This window comes from Nannobrachium achirus, assembly GCF_963921795.1.
Source record: "Nannobrachium achirus genome assembly, chromosome: 20".
Taxonomy (NCBI): domain Eukaryota; kingdom Metazoa; phylum Chordata; class Actinopteri; order Myctophiformes; family Myctophidae; genus Nannobrachium; species Nannobrachium achirus.
The window spans coordinates 37841750-37860734 of NC_137827.1; the positions used below are offsets into that span (position 1 = coordinate 37841750).

General features: G+C 42.5%; 1 protein-coding gene across 1 annotated transcript in view; it reads left to right on the forward strand.

Annotated features, from left to right (window-relative positions):
* Positions 1 to 18985, forward strand: part of sobpa (sine oculis binding protein homolog a) — a gene marked incomplete at both ends in the record, with an annotated part of 64572 nt that overhangs the window by 3108 nt on the left and 42479 nt on the right.

Genomic DNA, 18985 nt, shown 5'->3' on the forward strand with positions numbered 1-18985 from the left:
ATGAATTGCACCTGTGCAGCTGACCTGCGGAACCTGGTAATATACCATTTTGTCAAGATGGGGAGAATACAAGTGTGGAGAATATAATTATAATAGCTTGTTAAAGAGACATTTTATTACATTTTGCATTTGTAGTTATTTACTGTAATTTAACAACATAATAACCAGCACAGACAGACAAAAGAGACATTCATGGATTTATATTTATTTATAACTTTTATTACCCCCCCTGGATCCAGAGAATGGCTGCTGCATACCCCTGCCATAACCAAATGACGCCCCTGGATTGGGGATATCTTAACGTCATGATATGGCATGAGTGTTGTGTTCTGGGTGTTTACTGCAGTACAGCAGTCTCGCATAGCCTACTGACAGTCCATTGAGTGACATCTACATTGAATGGATCTGATGCCGGGCTATAATGGCATCACAGGGCCAGTGCCAAGAAGACATCAGGGCGGTCCTTCATATTGGGACGGTATCGGAGCGGGACTGGTGTTGCAGTAGGCAGTTGTTTAGCACTGGTTTTCTCCACCGTTTCCAAACCCAGATTTCCCCTGACTTGTCAGTAGGCAGCCGAGATCTCTGGTCGTCTGACTCTGCACGACTAGCGTTACAGTTAAGTGTTGTCCTATTTTATGAACTTGTGTTCATACTGTTCTAGCAGTTTTATTGGTTGCCTTTACCGACGTAGTTATTATATAGACATTGCTGATGATTTCTTATCAAAAATCTCATTGTGTAAATATTTTGTGAAAGCACTTTGTGACATAAAACCTTTTTTTTTTTTTTTTTTTTTTTTTGGCAATGGCGTCTCCATATCGATATAGAGGTTTTTGGTCAAAGCTATTGATTTTTTCCATATTGCTTGGCCTTGCTCAAAACATTATGGGGAGGCTATCTTAAACCAGTAGGCTAAAATCTAGTATTTCCATTCATTTAAAGTAGCACAGCACACTTCCTCAGCAGAACATTTTAAGGTATTGATGTTCTTTCTTGAATTCTGCCTCCACTGGAGTTTCTAGCTTGCACTCCAGCTTCAGGGATAGCAATCCTTTTCTCTGCTTACCTAATGCTAACTACTTTCTACCTGGCAACTATATTTTTGGCGTGTTTTCATAAAATATCAAATCAAATCGTTCAGTGTTAAAAAAAAAAGTTATTTTCCAATGTGACACATTGTGAACTTGTAGATCATCTATTTTTACAAATGTTTTAAATTAGGCTTAACCACATAAGGCCTTGCGTCCCTGTTCTCGGGTGAACCTTCAGTGAAAAAATCTGATCTACAAGCTCACAACGTGTAGCAACGTGATGGGTTAGGAGCTTTCATAACCGCTATTTTCAGTGAAGAGATTTGGCATGTGAGCTGGTCAAACAGGGTTTAAGTGGTTAAAGAAGAAAAATACATATAATATCCCATGGAGCTATGACCAGAATGCTCTAAAACCTGACATCATTGACATGCTATTATGACATGCATGCTCAGAGGCAGTGGTGGAAAAAGTACTCACATTTACTTAAGTAAAAGTATCAATACCACAATGTAGAAATGCTCTGTTACAATTAAAAGTCCGGAAGTATTGGCACCAAAATGTACTCGAATAAAATATAAAATGTATAAAAATCTTAGCAAATAGCAGATCTAGAAGCTCACATTGTGAGGTCGTAGATCGTCTATTTTCAAATGGCCATAATGTACTGTATATAGGGCTGAAGTTGTTCATGCGTGGTTTGTGTGGTTTGGACATAATATTAAAAATCTACAAGTTTTAAATAATTTGTAGCGGAGTAAAAGTACAATATTGGCCTCTGAGATCAGTGAGATGTAGTGGAGGAGGAGTGAAAGTACTGACAATTGGAAATACTCCAGTAAGGTAGAAATACCTCCTAAAAAAGTTCTTGACTAAATGCACTTAGTTACTTCACACCACTGCTCAGAGGGCGGTTCTCTCCACCATGCATGGATGCATGTTGGCAGGTGACCTCAGACCAATAAACCCAGGGCTGAGGCCATCCCCGGGGACACTTGTTGTGCTCTTTCGGAGCAAGAGTCCTCGCGAACTGCGCCGATAACAGCCCCAAACCTCGGGAGCGATGATGCCCTCTTCTCTTGAAAATGTCTCCCGTCTTCTTGAGTTTCTCCTGTGTTCTCTCATCTATTTCGGACGTGAGGAAAGGGAAGGGAAAGCCGCACAATGTGCCCTTGTTTAGGGGACCATACCTCTGAAAAAGCTCAACAGCCTTGACAGTGTTTCCTTCATCTCGCCTGCTTAATGTGTGCCATGGTAAAATAAGGCCCGGTAAGTAATCAGGGAGAAAGAGGAGTGGGTACGGGGGGTATGGAGAAGAGGCTGGAGAAGGGCTAAGAACAGGGGAGAAAGGAATGTATACAGCAATAGGCTGGCTAAGCTGTAAAAACTGAAACCCGAGCGTCTCCACCGGATCACATATCAAGGAAAGTAGAGGGAAATGAAAGCAGAGCGGTTAGAGAGAGAGAGGGAGAGGGAGAGAAGGAACAAGGGAGTGGAAAAGTGTGGGCCAGGCAAGGATTGGAGAGGAGAGGGCGGGAGAGGGCTCTGCAAAAGGAAACTTGGCTTGTGGATTAGGGAATTTCATCACGGTGTACTGTGACCTACTCTGGTTTCTGGCCACAAGGTATCGAATTCCCAACCACCATCACCAACACATGCCCTACTGGCCCTGTTTGGATCACACTACTACAGAGAAACATGGGATAGACAGGTTGTTGTGTAGGGGACATCACTGTAAAAGAAGCAACTTTTTGTTGTTGTACTTCATTTTTTGATGCAGTGTCTTGTTTGAATAACTCAGAAGGAATATGGGGTTGCGAGACGGGAATGGCAGAGGACATCAGTTTGAGGCTCGATCCCTATTGACAAATTCACAACATCATGAGCAACTCTACGCTCCTGTTAAATTCACTCGACTCCTGGTACAGAGTGATAACAGCAGACGTTTAAAAAAAAGTCTATGTTTAGAATCCCACTGAGCCTGACTAATGTGAATAACAAACATGTTTGATCCCATGTCATTAGTAATTGTAGGAAACATGGTCGGGAGTCGGGACCCAAACGGGACCCATATGTTTAGGAAACAGTGAACTAGACTCATGGCACTTTACAAGTTGCTCTGGATAAAGGCCAGTCCACTCCAATGCATCTCCTTGCAACATGCAACTATACTTGCAACTACTCGCAACCATTATCCCCAATGGCAGTTGCAAGGAGTTGCGAGTTGTGACTAGTTGCATTGGTGCGGTTTGGCCATAGGAGCGGCTGCTAAATGCCTAGTGGTAAATTGCATAACACTACAGAACAGGAGGTCCAGAGGAGGTAGAGGCTGCCGTCTTTATGCACCTGTTCCCTTAGATTTGTAGAGGGAGTAGGGATCTTCATCACTTTGGACTTCCATGCAGCCAAACTAGATGTTCTTTTATTACTTGAGTATGTTGTTGTTTAAGACGGCATGTTTCAATGGTGCCAGACTGCAAACGATCAGGTTTTAGACTCTCACCACAGAAGAGAGAACAAGGCTGTGGAGTTAGCCTTGATTTATACTTTGTAGCTCAAGAGGTTGAGCGGCCGCTTGTCTGCCGCCAGCAGCGTTGCACGCCAAACACTGATCTACAAGCTCACAACGCGTTGCGCTGCGACTTGTTGTGAGCTTGTGGATCGTCATTTTTTCCCATATAAATCAGGTTTCAGTTGCTACAGAAGAATTTGTCTGTGTGAAGCCAGATGAAAAGGCTATAGATCCAGTGTAACATAATGCACATCTGTAGTTGACACTGTGCTCTCCATCGCTACTTCCTCCCCACCTTATCTAGCGCCAAGTGGCTACTTGGTCCCTTTGATGAGCCGCCAAATGGGATTAGATTCCGCTCTCTTTTACCACTCCCTGTTTATGGAAGTGCTAGGGTGACACAGAGGACATGGCCAAAAAAAAAAGAAAAAAAAAAAAAACAGGGTACAGAGAGAGACGGATTGGAGAGAGACAGAGGGAGCGAGATATCGTATTCTTTTTTCTTTCCTCAATAAGCTGTGGAGCGTTCACGCTGGTCCTCCTTCAGAGTAGGCTATGCTGCACTAGCACAACGGAACAAAAGGGATTTGCCCTCCAACTCTTGACTCTGCTCAAGGTTTCATCCTTGCTGGAAGGAAGTTATGTACACTGTGATCAGGGACGTGCTGGCCATTGGGAAAAGCGGGACAACTCCCGAACGGCTGGTTCATTCCCGGACGGTCCAGGCCGGCCATTAAGAATGTTGGGGGCTGGGCGGCCAACAAAGTAAATCGTCACGGGCAGAAACCTCATATCTCCAAGTTTCAAATTTGTAATTTTTTTTCGCAAAGCCCTGCTTCATCATACAAGGCCGTCGCACAAAAGTAGTGAAAACAGCAGATCTACAAGCACACAACGCCTTGCGGTGCGAGGCGTTGTGTGCTTGTAGATCGGCTGTTTTCACTATTTAAATCATTTTTAAAATGATAAATACAAAACAAACGGTTTTGGACATACAAGGTTTCCACCCGACAACGACGAAATATAACTAATGTAATTGGCCCACTGGCTTCTTACTTGTCATGATCTGAAATGGCAAATCTTTGAGTAGCAGTAGCGCTATAGAGAGAGATCTCTCTCTATAGCGCGCAATGAGGGCCTCTCCAACTCTTTTTCCTGGGCTGAATCAGGGGCCCAGCATGTCCCTGACACTGTGATACAGTTTCACTCCCAACTTGTGCCAGATTTTGATTCTGTGTCGGAGCATCCTTGTGGTGTGTTGCTTGGTTGCCGCTGTAGAGGCGTAACCACCAGGGCATTGAACCCGAAACCAAACATCTATACTGTCAAAAGGGATACTCATTGGCTAAAAGGGATGCTGGGCTACAGCAGCCAGGGTAATCTGTTCCAGACGAGCACCCGATTTATTTAGGCTTTTTTCGGATTTAACCCCTTGTATTCAAACCCGGAACTCCCACCTGGGAAACCAAGGTGATTACCCACTAGCCTAGCTGCAGCTAGACATCATCCCCACACATGTTAAAACAAGGAGTTACTATACTAGTTCTATACTGCAGTTACTAGTTAGCTGCATTAGTATATAGCATACCGGTACATGGGCAACTGGTGGCCCGGGGGCCACATGCGGCCCCCACCTTCACTTAATGTGGCCCGCAGGTTAATACCGGATTGATAGCTGTTTCAATTCCAAACATGACCTGCTTTAATTCCGTCAGTCTATATTAGTAGCTTAATGACTTGTACAGTAGTATTAAAATGTCTTTTATATCCAATGTATTTGTATTTAGGTTCATAAAGTTAACATGAGTATATAACTAAATGTGTTTGAAATTAAATCCAAATGTTACATTTCAGGATTAAATAACAAAAAAGAATTCAGGATTCCAATTCAAAAGAAGCAAAAATAGCAGATCTACAAGCTCAAAACGCATTGCAGCGCGATGCGTTTTGAGCTTGTAGATCGGCTATTTTTGCTTCTATTGTATGCGATACTAGAATGACAAAGTACAACGTAGCAATATGCAATGTGGCCTGGTATATAGGCTGGCCCCAGGCTAATTAGCCACTGGTCAAAGGGAGAGATACCCATTTCATTTAGACCTGGAACACCTGTGCGTTGTTCTACCTTTCAAACCCAGAACACCTCTGTGTGTAGTTGTTGCTGTATATCAACATATCTTTTTTAACTTTGACGTTTTTCCTAAAAATGTAGGTCTGGATTTAGAAGGCGTTTTTAGAATGGGCCTTAGGTCTAAATGGGTTAAGGCTTCATGGCCTTCAGATAGATCTGCAGCCCTGTGGGGGGCTTATTTAGCTTTAGGGCACCAAAGCTCAGACTGTACACTAGGCCTTATTATGTCTGACTGGCTTCTCACTTTAGATACATTTTGGTTACAAATGTTGTCGACATAAAGTGAATCAGATGTGCTTTCAAAAGCCGTTCCACAGGTGTAATTGCCATCTACAGTATGCCTGCTCATTAGAGAGCTGAAAACCTGTGTACTGTACACATGCTTAATACGTTGTCCTTCTCATCAAAGCAGGCAGCGTTGGTTTAGCTTCACCTGCTACTGTATGGATTGTGCCCTCTATACCTTTTCTGCCACCCCTAGCTGTTGACCACATCACCACAGTGGTATTTCATATCAGGCAGATCAATAGCTCCTGTCATTCTTCATTAGTAATGCTGGTAACGCTTTTCCTATCATTTTGAGTCAATCCCCTTTTAAGAGTATAGCAACACACAAGCACACAAACAAGTTAACCTTTTGGGGGAGCAAAAACTCTAGGGCAGTGGTTCTCAAAGTGGGGTCCAGGGAACCCCCAGCTACAGTAAATATGTTTGATATTTAGGAACCAAATGGACCCTTATAAGCAAGACACTTAATCCCTAACTGCCCCCCCCCCAACCTTGCGTCGCTGTTTTGGGCACATAGGCAAAATCTTTCACAGTCTTTCGGATCGAAAAGCTCTGTCATATGATGGATCATACAATAGGGCATTCGTTTGTGAAGCAAAATCATAAAAATACAATAAAAAGCTGAAATATACAAGGTCTCTGCCAGACAGTGACGAAATGCGAATACATAGCTTGACATTCTGTGTAAAATTGCTTAGGTCCTGAATAGCTGTGTGAGGCTAAGTGGAAATCTGCCCCTGTAAGCTGTATACTGTATGTGTATGGTGCCACAGTGTCGCCCCTTGATGATGAGATACTTTTGCCATAATGAAACAATGAGTGCATTCATGTAGCGTGCAATGGGATATTTACTGAAGCAATGGTACACACAATAACAATTTACAAAGTGTGGTAACATATTCAAGGGACCTCAGGAACTCTGGCCATAAAAGAACCAAATCATACTCTCCATGCTAATTCTTTTTCAGAAACAAATACATTTGAGAAGATTTTGCTTGGAATTGTACTTGCGTGCGTGCATTCGTGTGTGTGAGTACTTGTGTTGCCATAATTGTGAGGGCCAAATGGCCCCACAAGTGAAGCAGTCAGAATGTGAAAAATAGACATCGAGGACTATTTTCCTTATTTTTCTCTTAGAGATTCAGGTTAAGATTAGGCATTTGGAGCATTTAGTTGTGTGATAGCTGATCTACAAGTTCACAACGCGTTGCAACTAGACGCTAGCTAGTTTGTAGATCAGCTTGGACAAGTATAGTAATTACAAACGCGTGTGTGTGTGTGCGTCTGTGTGTGCGCGCGCGCACGCTTTTTGTCTGTATGTAAATTCCCGCTCGTGTCTGCCCTCACCCCTCTCTGTAAGCAATATCCACACAGTGTGCTTTGTGATGGTAGCTCTGTTAATTAAAAGTGGTATCAAGTAATTGAGTCGGAGAAACTACCTGTTGTCCGCTGGCTGCATGCGTGCGGCCGTGGCTGGACTGAATGGTAATGACATGGAGGGCTCCACGCCAAGTCCCCCCAGTAAGAACAGCAGGACATATTGTATCACTGTCTATGATGAGCTCTGCATGGAGGAGAGCCATGGTGGCCCGCTACCACTGGTAATTACAATTCTATTGTATTTCTGCTCTATTCAAAGCATCCATTATTATTCATAATTGTATTTTAATGTGTGGGCTTATATTTACATGGATGTAAAAAAAAAACATCCCCCATCTTATTCTTAGTGGCAGCCCTATAGCTGAATGGGAGAAAAGAGGCAGAGTGAGCCGCCTGGTCCACAGGTTTGAGCCCCGGCCGGCAATGACAAGCAAGCCACTTGACCCCTATCACGCATCCCCCCTGACCACTTGAGCAGCAATCAGCTGGGTGAAGCTGAAAACAGAATTTTCCCAGTGGGATCAAATAGGTCCAACTGAGTGATTACTTTGAAAGAAAGACAGGTTTCATGTAATAGTAATAGTAAAGCTGCATTTATTTTGCATCTATTTACTCCTATTCACACCACTTCTCTCAAAGGTGTGTGTGTGTGTGTGTGTGTGTGTGTGTGTGTGTGTGTGTGTGTGTGTGTGTGTGTGTGTGTGTGTGTGTGAGAGTGTGTGTGTGTGTGTGTGTGTGTGTGTGTGTGTGTGTGCGTGCGTGCGTGCGTGCGTGCGTGCGCGCGTGCGCGCGTGTGTGCACATGCTTGTGCATGTAATTGGAGGTAGCATTTTAATGCACTGGGTAGAATGGTACAGTAATGATCTGATACAACTGCTACAGTGCTAGCCTGTCAACAGTTGTTAGTGACTGTCAGACAGAGTGACTGACAGCCACTGTCATGAATGATACCACAACAAACAAAGGATGATCAGAGGCAGGCTGTCTGGTTAACGGTTAAATGACATTGGAAAAAAGAAAAATCGAACCTCTGTTCGAAGTGGAGCTGTGTGTGTGTGTGTGTGTGTGTGTGTGTGTGTGTGTGTGTGTGTGTGTGTGTGTGTGTGTGTGTGTGTGTGTGTGTGTGTGTGTGTGTGTGCAACAGCGCCCCTCCCTTAACATGTGTGGCCAGAAAAGGTTACTGCAGGCTACATACCCGGAGACAGACAGACAGACAAACAGACAAACAGACAGACAGACAGACCCACACACACGGCCACGTATAGGGAGCTCCACACAGCTCCAAAAAGGAAGCTGTAGTAGCACCTATAGAGATGTTCCCACACCAGTTCTTCTTCCCAATACTGATTCCAATAAGCAACTTGCGTTTCGGACGAGTAAAAAGTACTGAAGTGTTTGTCACCAAAATGTACTTGACCCATTCAGAACGGGTACACATTATTGTGTATCATTGTTTTATGCTTTAACTATTGAAAAATAGCAGATATACAAGCTGCGAGCTTGTAGATCTGCTATTTTTGAAAAGTCGTGAAAATTTGAATTTTGACCCGATTCTATAAGTGTCTTTTGAATCCTTCTAAGGTTTTTTGAAAAACCCTATGTTTCTATGTCAGCAATCTGGCTGGCCATCGTCAAAGAAAAGGTCCTTTTCACTTAACTGGAGCTCAGTTAGTCTGTTCTTGAGATACTACTATGTCAGCGGTTCTCAAACCTTTTCATGTGAAGGACCCCCAAAATGATATTTATTTGGCCACGGACCACCATCTCAAAATATTTGGTTCCAGGGACCACCCAGAAGCTGGTGGGTTCCTCTCCCACCATGAGGTCTCTGCTCAGGTCTCTGCTCTGTAAAGTGTCTTGAGATAACTTGTTATGATTTGACACTTAAATAGAAATTGAATTGAATTGAATTGATTGGATGAAATTGGTGTCCCACCTGAAAATGTACCGTATTTTCTGTTTAGCTGGAGCTGGAGAGACAGGGAGAGCCCTGTTTCTGAACAAACACTCGATAGAGCTTTAACTTTTTTTTTAGCAGAAAATATCGTTTTCGCAGCACATTAAATGATAGCAGTCACTTTGCATTTGGCTCATGGTTTTATTACTGCTTACCATATTGTCTCTGTCGGATGGAAACCTCATATATCCAAAATTTGAAAATAGCAAAAGTAGCAGATCTACAAGCTCAAAAGGCGTATCTTCGCGCTGCGTTTCAAGCTTGTAGATCTGCTACTTTTGTTGTTTTTGGAATGAACACAAAAAGTTAAAATATGGAGATAAGAGGTTTCTGCCAGACAGCAACGATAGGCTCCTAAACTGTAAAATGTCACTGGCTGTTTGGAAGAAAGCATTTCTCTGTTCATTAGCATGGAGATTTACTTGTTTTTGCATACCCCCTGAGAGGCACAGGCGCTGGCACGCACACACGCACACGCACACGCACACACACACACACACACACACACACACACACACACACACACACACACACACACACACACACACACACACACACACACACACACACACACACACACACACACAGGAGCTTACTGCCCAAGGGCACTTTTGGCAGCAGTGCAACTCTAGCGGCGTGTCGCTGTCTCACGTTCTACGCTTGCATCGCAGGTCTACGCCCGGCGCCCGTCTACCGTTTATTAGGTGATGATGGGATTTTTAGTGTGATAACGTGTTATAATAAGGTTGGCACTAATATGCCATAAGCCCGATTTTTACGTGGCGGCACGCCAGGGTCGCACACTGACAATAGCACATCTACAAGCTCACAGGCAACTAAGTATAAATAGGATATCTATTGTGTTGCGATAGTCTTATGTGTTTTACTGGGCTGACTTTATGTATAGCACTTGTGTTTACTGTGATAAATCCTTTATGTGAAGGACTATACTTTGTTGTGGTTGTCTTTGCCAGGACTCTTCTTATATGAGTCATTAAATTGAATGTGCCTCTGAGGATGGTCACGATCATGACAGTTTAGTTGATGATCAAGGATTTAATGATGTTTTTGGCATTGAACAATTCTTTTTCAAAATGTCATTTTTCTTTTAGTAATCTTGTAGCGCTCATATATTCTTTATTTTTGAACATCTCTACCCTAATGCACAAGTGATGTGATGATCTGACGATTACGCAAAAGATAATTGTGATCAGCTCAAATAATAATCCATATTGGAAAGAGATGTCCTTCACAGGTCTTACCAGTTATTCTAATTAAGGCTCTGTTCCATCTTCGCAAACTGTTTAATTTCAAGGAAGAGGACCAATTTCTTTTTTTTTTTAAGATTTGTTTTGGGGCTTTTATGCCTTTATTGATAGGACAGTAGACTGACAGGAAACGGGGAAGAGATGGGGAGTGACACGCGGCAAAGGTTTTCTGGACGGGAATCGAACCAGCGACGCCGCCAGGCATCCATGCCTACTTAGCAATGCCCCAAGTGGTATGCGCCTGGACCAGTAGGCCAGCAGGCGCCCCAGAGGCCCAATCTCTTTCCAGTGTGGCTGCTTGGCATATAGAGCCGAATGAGACAGGTCTAATTGTCCCTCTGCTCTTTGTTGTGCTGGGTTTTAGATGTCGACTGACTGTGTGCAGCTCCGTAGACAGAGTCTCTAATGTGATGTGTCCTGACTCCTGCACTGTGCCTCGTGTAAACTTTACTATATCATGATACATCCTACTGTCTGGTCTTTATTGTGCCGCGGTAAGGTTTCCGTTTCTCTTTATTAAGCTGTGATAGGATCCTCCTCTTTTATCGTGCTGTGATAAGCACTATTATCTCAGGTTGGACACACAGTGTGGCGTTTTGACAGGATTTAGGAGGTCCAATTAGACCACTGTGCCTCATACAAGTGAAGAGCGGAAAGATCCAGGGGAAGGATCCACATCGGAGCAGTGTTTCTTTTGCCCCTTGTCTTCAGAAGTTTGAGAGGCGATGCCAGTGACTAATTAGCCTGTGTGCGTCCATGTAGGGAAATGCCCACTTCCACCAAGTTAGTGCTTTTTAGAAGTCCTGCTTTAAAAGATCAAAATATTATACATCTTTGTAATGTAACTAACTCAACCCTAAGGCCTCTGGACTCTGGGTTTATCATCAGCTATCAGATTTATTACGGGAGATAATTATGATCTCTTATAAACCAAATCTTCTCTTCTGGGGGTCCCTGGCACAAAACCTTTTCAGATGTGGGTCCGTGGTCAATCATATACATATCAATCTGGGGGTCCTTGGCCTGAAAAGTTTCAGAACCACTGCTGTACAAGATCAACTTTTACTTAACATCCCTTTCGGGCGCACTGAGTTGCAAGTCCTCTTTTTGAGCGGTGATAGCCGCTCCTACGTCTTGCTTTGTGAATAGGTCCCTATGCCCCTATGTCCGTATGCAGTACGAAACTAATGTCACACGAGACTAACGACATACAGTAGAAAGTACGCATGGACTGACCACAGCTGATGTCACAGACAGAACGGTAGATATGCACGTGTGTCATGTTTGATATTTCTTTTAATGCCCCCATCTTCTGGAATGCCGTACAACACATTTTAAATGTGTGTACATGTTAGTTTCTATGCCATCACTTGCACAATTCTAATCCATGATGATGCTCCATTGTCTATCTGTTTTCAATAGAGCATCGCAGTGAGGTGTCGGAAGTAAATAGCCCATTCATTTTCACCATAGGGTTTTTCATTATCAGCCACAAAGTCGTAGCAATTGAATGTACACTTACCACTAGGCTGGTGGTTGTATAATGGTTCTATATGCTCCTGTAGAACCCCAGAGTATGTATGCAATCACTCTAGTTGTAGTAAAAACACGTTTTAATCAAGATCGCACAGAGAAGAACTTCATTACCCATAGTGCTAAAAATGTACATCCGGTGAAATTGACGTCTGTGATTGGTCTAGCTTCTTCTTCTTTCATGTATCTTGCGGTTGCCGCGGAAGTAGCTTACTGCCCCTGTCTTCCCGGCGGATTATTGCACTTCAGCAGAAATCCGTGAGCGAGTGTCTTTCTTTTACAAATATGATGCTCTATGTTAAAGAAGCTTACGACGCCGGAGTGAGGACGGGGTGGGGCTTCAACTGCGATGCTCTATTGTTTTGAACCTACTTAGTATTTCATTTATATATTTTAGTATCTAGCCTTTTTATTAGTGGCCAAGGCTACGAAGTGGCAAATGGCCACTCATTGATATTGGACTTCATCATTATTCCGCCACTTTTTCACTTGTGGCTAGACCGTGCAGTCGCTTTTTACGAAACTCGGCAGTATGGCAGAGGACTATGCCAAACGGCTAAATCGCGAAGCTCGCAACAATCGGCCAAAGGGTGGCGCTGTAGGAAGCCTTTGAAAAATGCCAACTTTGAACTGGTGTAGCTCATGCCCTGTTTCAGGTACAGCAATGAAACCTGTATACACTTATGCGTCTCCTCATGCCGAACAACCTTTACACTCTGACTTTTGACCTCTGACCTTTACTTCTCCCACAATTTTGAATTATATGAAAAACAGTCAAAATCTATCTCCTCCTGGGATTTTCGCATAACGTGCGCAAAACTTTTTTTACATGAACTTTGGACCAATACGGTCAGATATGTCTCGGCGGATTTTCTTTAAAGTGAAACATTATTTTTTAATAATTCACTCAATGTTGCAGTTATATGCAAATTATTCTTCTGCCTCTAAATCATACATGCAAAGTGACACGTTCATGGCATTTGGCAAATATGTAAAGGGTTAGTCCAAATATCACTGAAAGCAATCTTACTCCAATTGGCCAAAGGGGGGCGCTATACGAAGCGTTTGAAAACTCAAACTTTAAAGGGGCATAAGTCATGCCTCGTTTCGTTTGAAGACATGCAACTTGCTTACACGCGTGCCTTGACTCAAGCGGAAGACATCTGTGTCTTTGTTAAGTAAGCTCCGCCCTTAGATTTTCCGCCATTTTGAGCAGTTTGTAAAACACTTAAACCCGCTTTTATTCCGGAACTTTCGCGTCACGTGCACAGAACTTTTTTTACATGAACTTTGGACCAATATCTAAAGATCTTTCAGATCGGATTTTTTAAAAATTGAAACATGCTTTTTTAATAATTCGATCAACATTGCAAGTTTTATGCAAATTATTCTTCTGCTTCTAAAACAAACATTTAAAGTAATATTTTCTCACTGTGCAGAGCTGTGCATAGCTCACCTGGTAAGGCCTTTGTCTATCATTCCAGAAGTCCCCTGTTCAAGCCTTACCTCATGCATTTAAAATACATTTTACAACATTTTGCCGTGAAAACCCTGGTACTGCAACTGAACATGGCAACCGACCAAACATGGCAACCTTCTTAAGCAAGGGTATAAATAGTGGTTGAGTTGAGGCCACTCCCCCCCTCTCAGATTGTTTGGAAGCCGCATGGTGCTGGTGGTTGCTGCTACTCACTGCTACATTATGCAGCAGCTGCAGGTCTGTACACTGTTCATTATTCCAACAACTATTCCAATTTCTAACAGTTTCATTCATTATACTTACCCATACTATAATTTGGCTTTTAGATTTACCTCACCTGAACATACCTACCTGATCCACTCGATACACTGGCTGTGTATGATGGAGGAACAATGTGACTTGGTAAGCTGACCATGTGCTCTGAAATGTTATGTTGTTTTTGGTTTTGGTATCTAAATGTTAAACGATTTCTTTTGGAATGTAATGCTTGTATGTTAGCTGCAACGTTGATTATTGAATTGATGTATTTTGAGTTTAATGCCAATGCCTAGTTGGGCAGATTAATGGAATTATTTTGTTTCAAGCCTGTAGTGCAGCAGATTATTTGAATTTGTTGTTTTTCTATTCATTTGGCCTTTTTCTTTGATCCAGGCCAGGTTTATTGCCTAGAACTGAATCTGAAAGATGGCGAGCCTGCAGAAAGACTGACACAATCCTGTCTGACCTATGGTTATGGGTAGGAAAAAGCAGCCGCAGTGACACTCATTCCTAGTTTGATTTGATTTTGAAGTAATGACTTTGAGTTTCTTTATAAAGTAATGATGTTTGAGTGCATTCATTTATTCATTTATTGTTTCAAACCATGCAGGGGAAGCTCAGCCTCACACCTGAAGCCCATCTGACAATCAACTGACAATCAGTACCAGCTCCCAGATTGCTTCATTGAAGCCAAAGAAAGGCAGTGTAAGTGGGTTCATTATTCTGAACTGTGTGGAACGGGCAGATTGAACACCTCTTCTCTAACTTGTGGCTCAACTGTAATTATTCTGAAGCTCACCTCATTTCTCTCTCCCTCCCCCACCTAGGCTGGCTGGGTTCCAACACCCCCCAATTGGAATCCATAGTCTGCTCTGCCCACAGGACAGCAGCCCCATGTGAGCCCCTAAAGTTCCAAGTTTTGACCCCCAGCCGCCTTCCCCTCAACGCTTTTCAATAAAACAATTTAAGTTTAGTTAAGTCTGACTCTGCTAGCCACTTACAGAAAATAATGCTGCTATAATATTTTGCAATTGCAAATCCTTTGTGTAAATAAACTGAAATTCATACTATTGCATGACTATTTCTTTATCATGTTTCACAAGCATCTGGGTCTACAATGCCAGTGGTGTAAAAGTAACTGAGTACATTTACTCAAATACTATCCTTAGTATAATTTTGAGGTATTTTATACTTCACTTGTATAGTCTTACTTCTAGGCTACTCCAGTAAATGCTCATGCGTTGCATTGCATTGTGAGCTTGTAGATCTGCTATTTTCAAAAAATTTCAAGTTGATGCCAATACCTTTGTACTTTTATTCAGTATTTATCTCTATATATTCATGTTATTCCTGGCACCGCCCCTGTTATCCTGTTCATATCCTGAAAGAGGCGGAGGCTGAAAAAGCTGTCCTGAAAAACAGCATTTGATTTCCTGTTGTCCTTGCATTAAAGTGTCAGTAGTTGGCGTTCTGGGCTCTGAATGTACCTAGGTTGCCATGTCTGCTTATAATAAGCAATTTGTGTCTCGTTAAGATTTTTATTTATCCAGCCCCCACCATGCAGTTTTGTACAGTGAAACCCAAAATTCAAAAATGGCAAAAATAAACTGCCAAAAATCTAAAAATAGAGAACTCGGGAACGGGAACAAAAGGCAAAACTCAAGAAAAAGGCAAAAATAACAAACACTGCACTAGGCTATGGGGCCCTTGCAACTCTCACTGAGATTTGTTCATCTCGCTCTGCTGAGCATAACAAGAGTTGCCCTGGTTTGCAGCCTCCCTTTAAAGGAGTGGATCCTACCACTAACCTGGAAACCAATTACCTTGAAATGGCTGATATAGCAGCTTACAGTCTCTCTCTCTGAATACATTACCCTTTCAATAAATGTGAAAGTGTTTTACACTACATATTCAGGCTTGGAATTCATGTACAGAGCTGTTAGAAAAACTTTGCTCAATGTCTTTGTCTAACACCCCCCCTCCTCCACAGTATTGGCAACCTCCACCCCTATTTAAGTGGAGTGGTACAGCCCTGTTCTGTTTGACTTGCACTGTCACAACCTGGCCCATAGGCAATGACAAATTGAGGAGGACACATGGTAGGGGTATAAATAATAATAATTTATTAACTAAAAGGGTTAACTCATATTTACAAGAGTATGAGGTGTGTAAGTCAGTAATCAGTAGTGTCAGCAATGCATGTATGTGTGGTAAGTATGATGTGGGGTGTTGTAAAGAGTATAAATTCAAAGGAACGGAACAAACAAAGGGTGCTGTTGTCTGGGGAGGGAGAGAGAGACTGGCTTTCCATTCAGTCTTTTATGGGGAGCCAGGGAGCACTGGCCAGGTGCTCCCAATGCACCTAATCATCAGGCTCCATTGGCCGACACCCATAGGCTCTGTGGAAGAAGCACAAATACAGGGATCCACCATACATAGGGCTACACAGGCCCTACAGGCCAGGCCAAGGGGCCGTGACATGCACATTCAACAGAGGAGTGCCAGTGACTGCAGATGATGTGTGTGTGTGTGTGCGTGCGTGCGTGTGTGCAATGTCTGTAAGCAGATTGCATATGTCTATAGGGCACGGGCTGCCCCGTGACAAAGTGGTTCCCAAATCTTACAGTCTTTTGCATACATGTTGTGTAGAGGCCAATTTGTGCTTTTACCTATAACCACCGATTAGTGTAAAACTTTGTATGCACACTTCCCAGAGGCCAAGGAAAAACCTGTGCCCTGCATTTTTCACATCTGCCATTTATAGCGCAACCAGAAGGCAGACTTACAGTATGTAAAACACATTCTTCGATATTACTCCTTCAAATTTTATCCGAAAATCACAACACAAATCAGTACACAGTATCTCTACAGTGATGTGATCATGACGGATTTGTCCGATATCATATTCTATATAATTGGCTAAAATTGAATTCCAAGGTTTGCAGGATTGCTCCTTTTTGAACAAATTGTCTCAAACGCAGCCTGCTATGTGTGTGAGATTTTGCACACACATTCCCACTAGGCCAAGGAACAGATGCCACCCTTCTCACATTGGCCTGTTATAGAGTCACCAGTAGGCCAAAAAAAACACCTGACCTGTTCGGAAGAACACTGCTTCTAGTTTCTCTTTGATGTCTTCTTTGCTTTCCCTTGATGCTTTTGCCTTGGCCACTTTATCGCTGCTTGCAGCTATATTTTTATTTATAATAGTTATTGTTTTTATTTGTCTATATGTTTGTTTCACTGGTTGCTGGGGCTGTGTTTTATATTGTCCACACGTTGTCACTGTACAGCAAATGAGGGTAACCTCAGTGCGCCTTTCGAGCATGGGGGCTTTCGAGCACAGAAATGTGTGTGGCATGAAGGCATAATTGGCATAAAGACTAAGTTGAGGAGAAAAAAGGGGTAAAAAGCAACGAAAAAAAGAAGAAATAAACATGCTCTGAAAACACACACGGCCCACCCAACCCATCTGAGCACTTAAATGGTCAGTGAATGCTTTTGAGATGTTCAAGTGGGCCCTGATCCAGTAAAGGTTGAGAACCACTGTTCTGTGCCATGGCATGTGCCATTAATGCACCTGGGAGGCAAACTGGAGACAGAAGTTTGAAGCAAAGTATTGAAGTAGATACAGAATAATGAGAGACAAGTGGACAAGAGTAAGAACAAACAATATTAGGCCTAGAATTATTGAATGCTGTAACCAGTGAAAAATAGCAGATATACAAGCTTGTAGATCTGCTATTTTTGAAAAAGTTGTGAAAATGTGTTCAAATATTTGAATATATGTATTTTCAAAGTGAACGTTTGTAACTCAAACTTTGCTTCTGGGTGGTCCCTGGGAGATGGAGGTCCGTGGCCAAATACATATAATTTTGGGGGTCCTTCACATGAAAAGGTTTGCGAACCTCTGACATAGTAGTCTCTCAAGAACAGACTGACTGAGCTCCAGTTAAGTGAAAAGGAACTTTTCTTTGACGATGGCTGGTCAGGTTGCTGACCAGCCATCGACATAGGTTTTTCAAAAAATCTTAGAAGGATTCAAAAGACACTTATTGAATCGGGTCAAAATTCAAATTTTCACGATTTTTCAGAAATAGCAGATCTACAAGCTCGCAGCGCGGCACTCGGTGCCGCGTTGTGAGCTTGTATATCTGCTATTTTTCAATAGTTAAAGCAGGGGTTGACACTAAGGTCTCAGAGGCACTTGCCCATCGGGCAAGTACAGGTCATGTTCTACTTGCCCGAAGGTAATGCCCACTTGCCCGAAAAGTTAATGTTCCATTATAAAATGATAGGTACGATTTTAATTACCGCTCAATTTAACACTTATTTCTTTACTTTCTGGGGCTGTGCGATAAAATGTCATACCTCAATACCTCCAAATCCAAATACCAAATACTTAAGCTATGATTGAATATGTCTGTGGTTTCACACTTGTTATTTTATATTTTTAAATGTAGCAACAGTAAAAACAGCATATTATAGGTAATTAGTGCTCTTATTTTACATTCCACAGACCAGAAGACACAGCACACTGGCCACGTTCAGGTGTTTAGACAGATATCTCGTGTTGTGTTTATAGACATTTGTGTCCCCTCTCAAATGAGCACTTGCCCTGCCGGGCAACCTGAAAGCCAACTTCACCTGCCCTGACGTTTTATTTACCTGCCGGGGGCAGGTGGGCAAGCCTTAGTGTCAATGCCTGTAAAGCATAAAATAATGATACATAATAATGTGTACCCGTTCTAAATGGGTTAGTGTGACCTTTGTCAGATAATGGGTTCAGGAAAGTGAAATAAGGCCTATCACAGGCTGTTTTCCAGTGTGCACACTTCACTATATCATTTCATTGAGGTATCTTAAAAACACAGTGTCTGTCTGGACAGTACAGGCTGTCACCGTGGGAATTGGTTGACAGGCTGTCACACTAATTGACAGTCTCTCCACAACAATGACAGCTCATACTGTACAGTCAGAAACGCACTCTGTGCACTTACCGCTATCACTGTGCACATCAAAAAAACAAGACACTATGAAAAAACATGTGATATGACTTCTTTTATTTTCCTGACATTTCCTAAATAGGCTACATTGACACAGTGTATTCCAGTTGAAAGTCCGGCTCCAGTTTGACTCTGGAA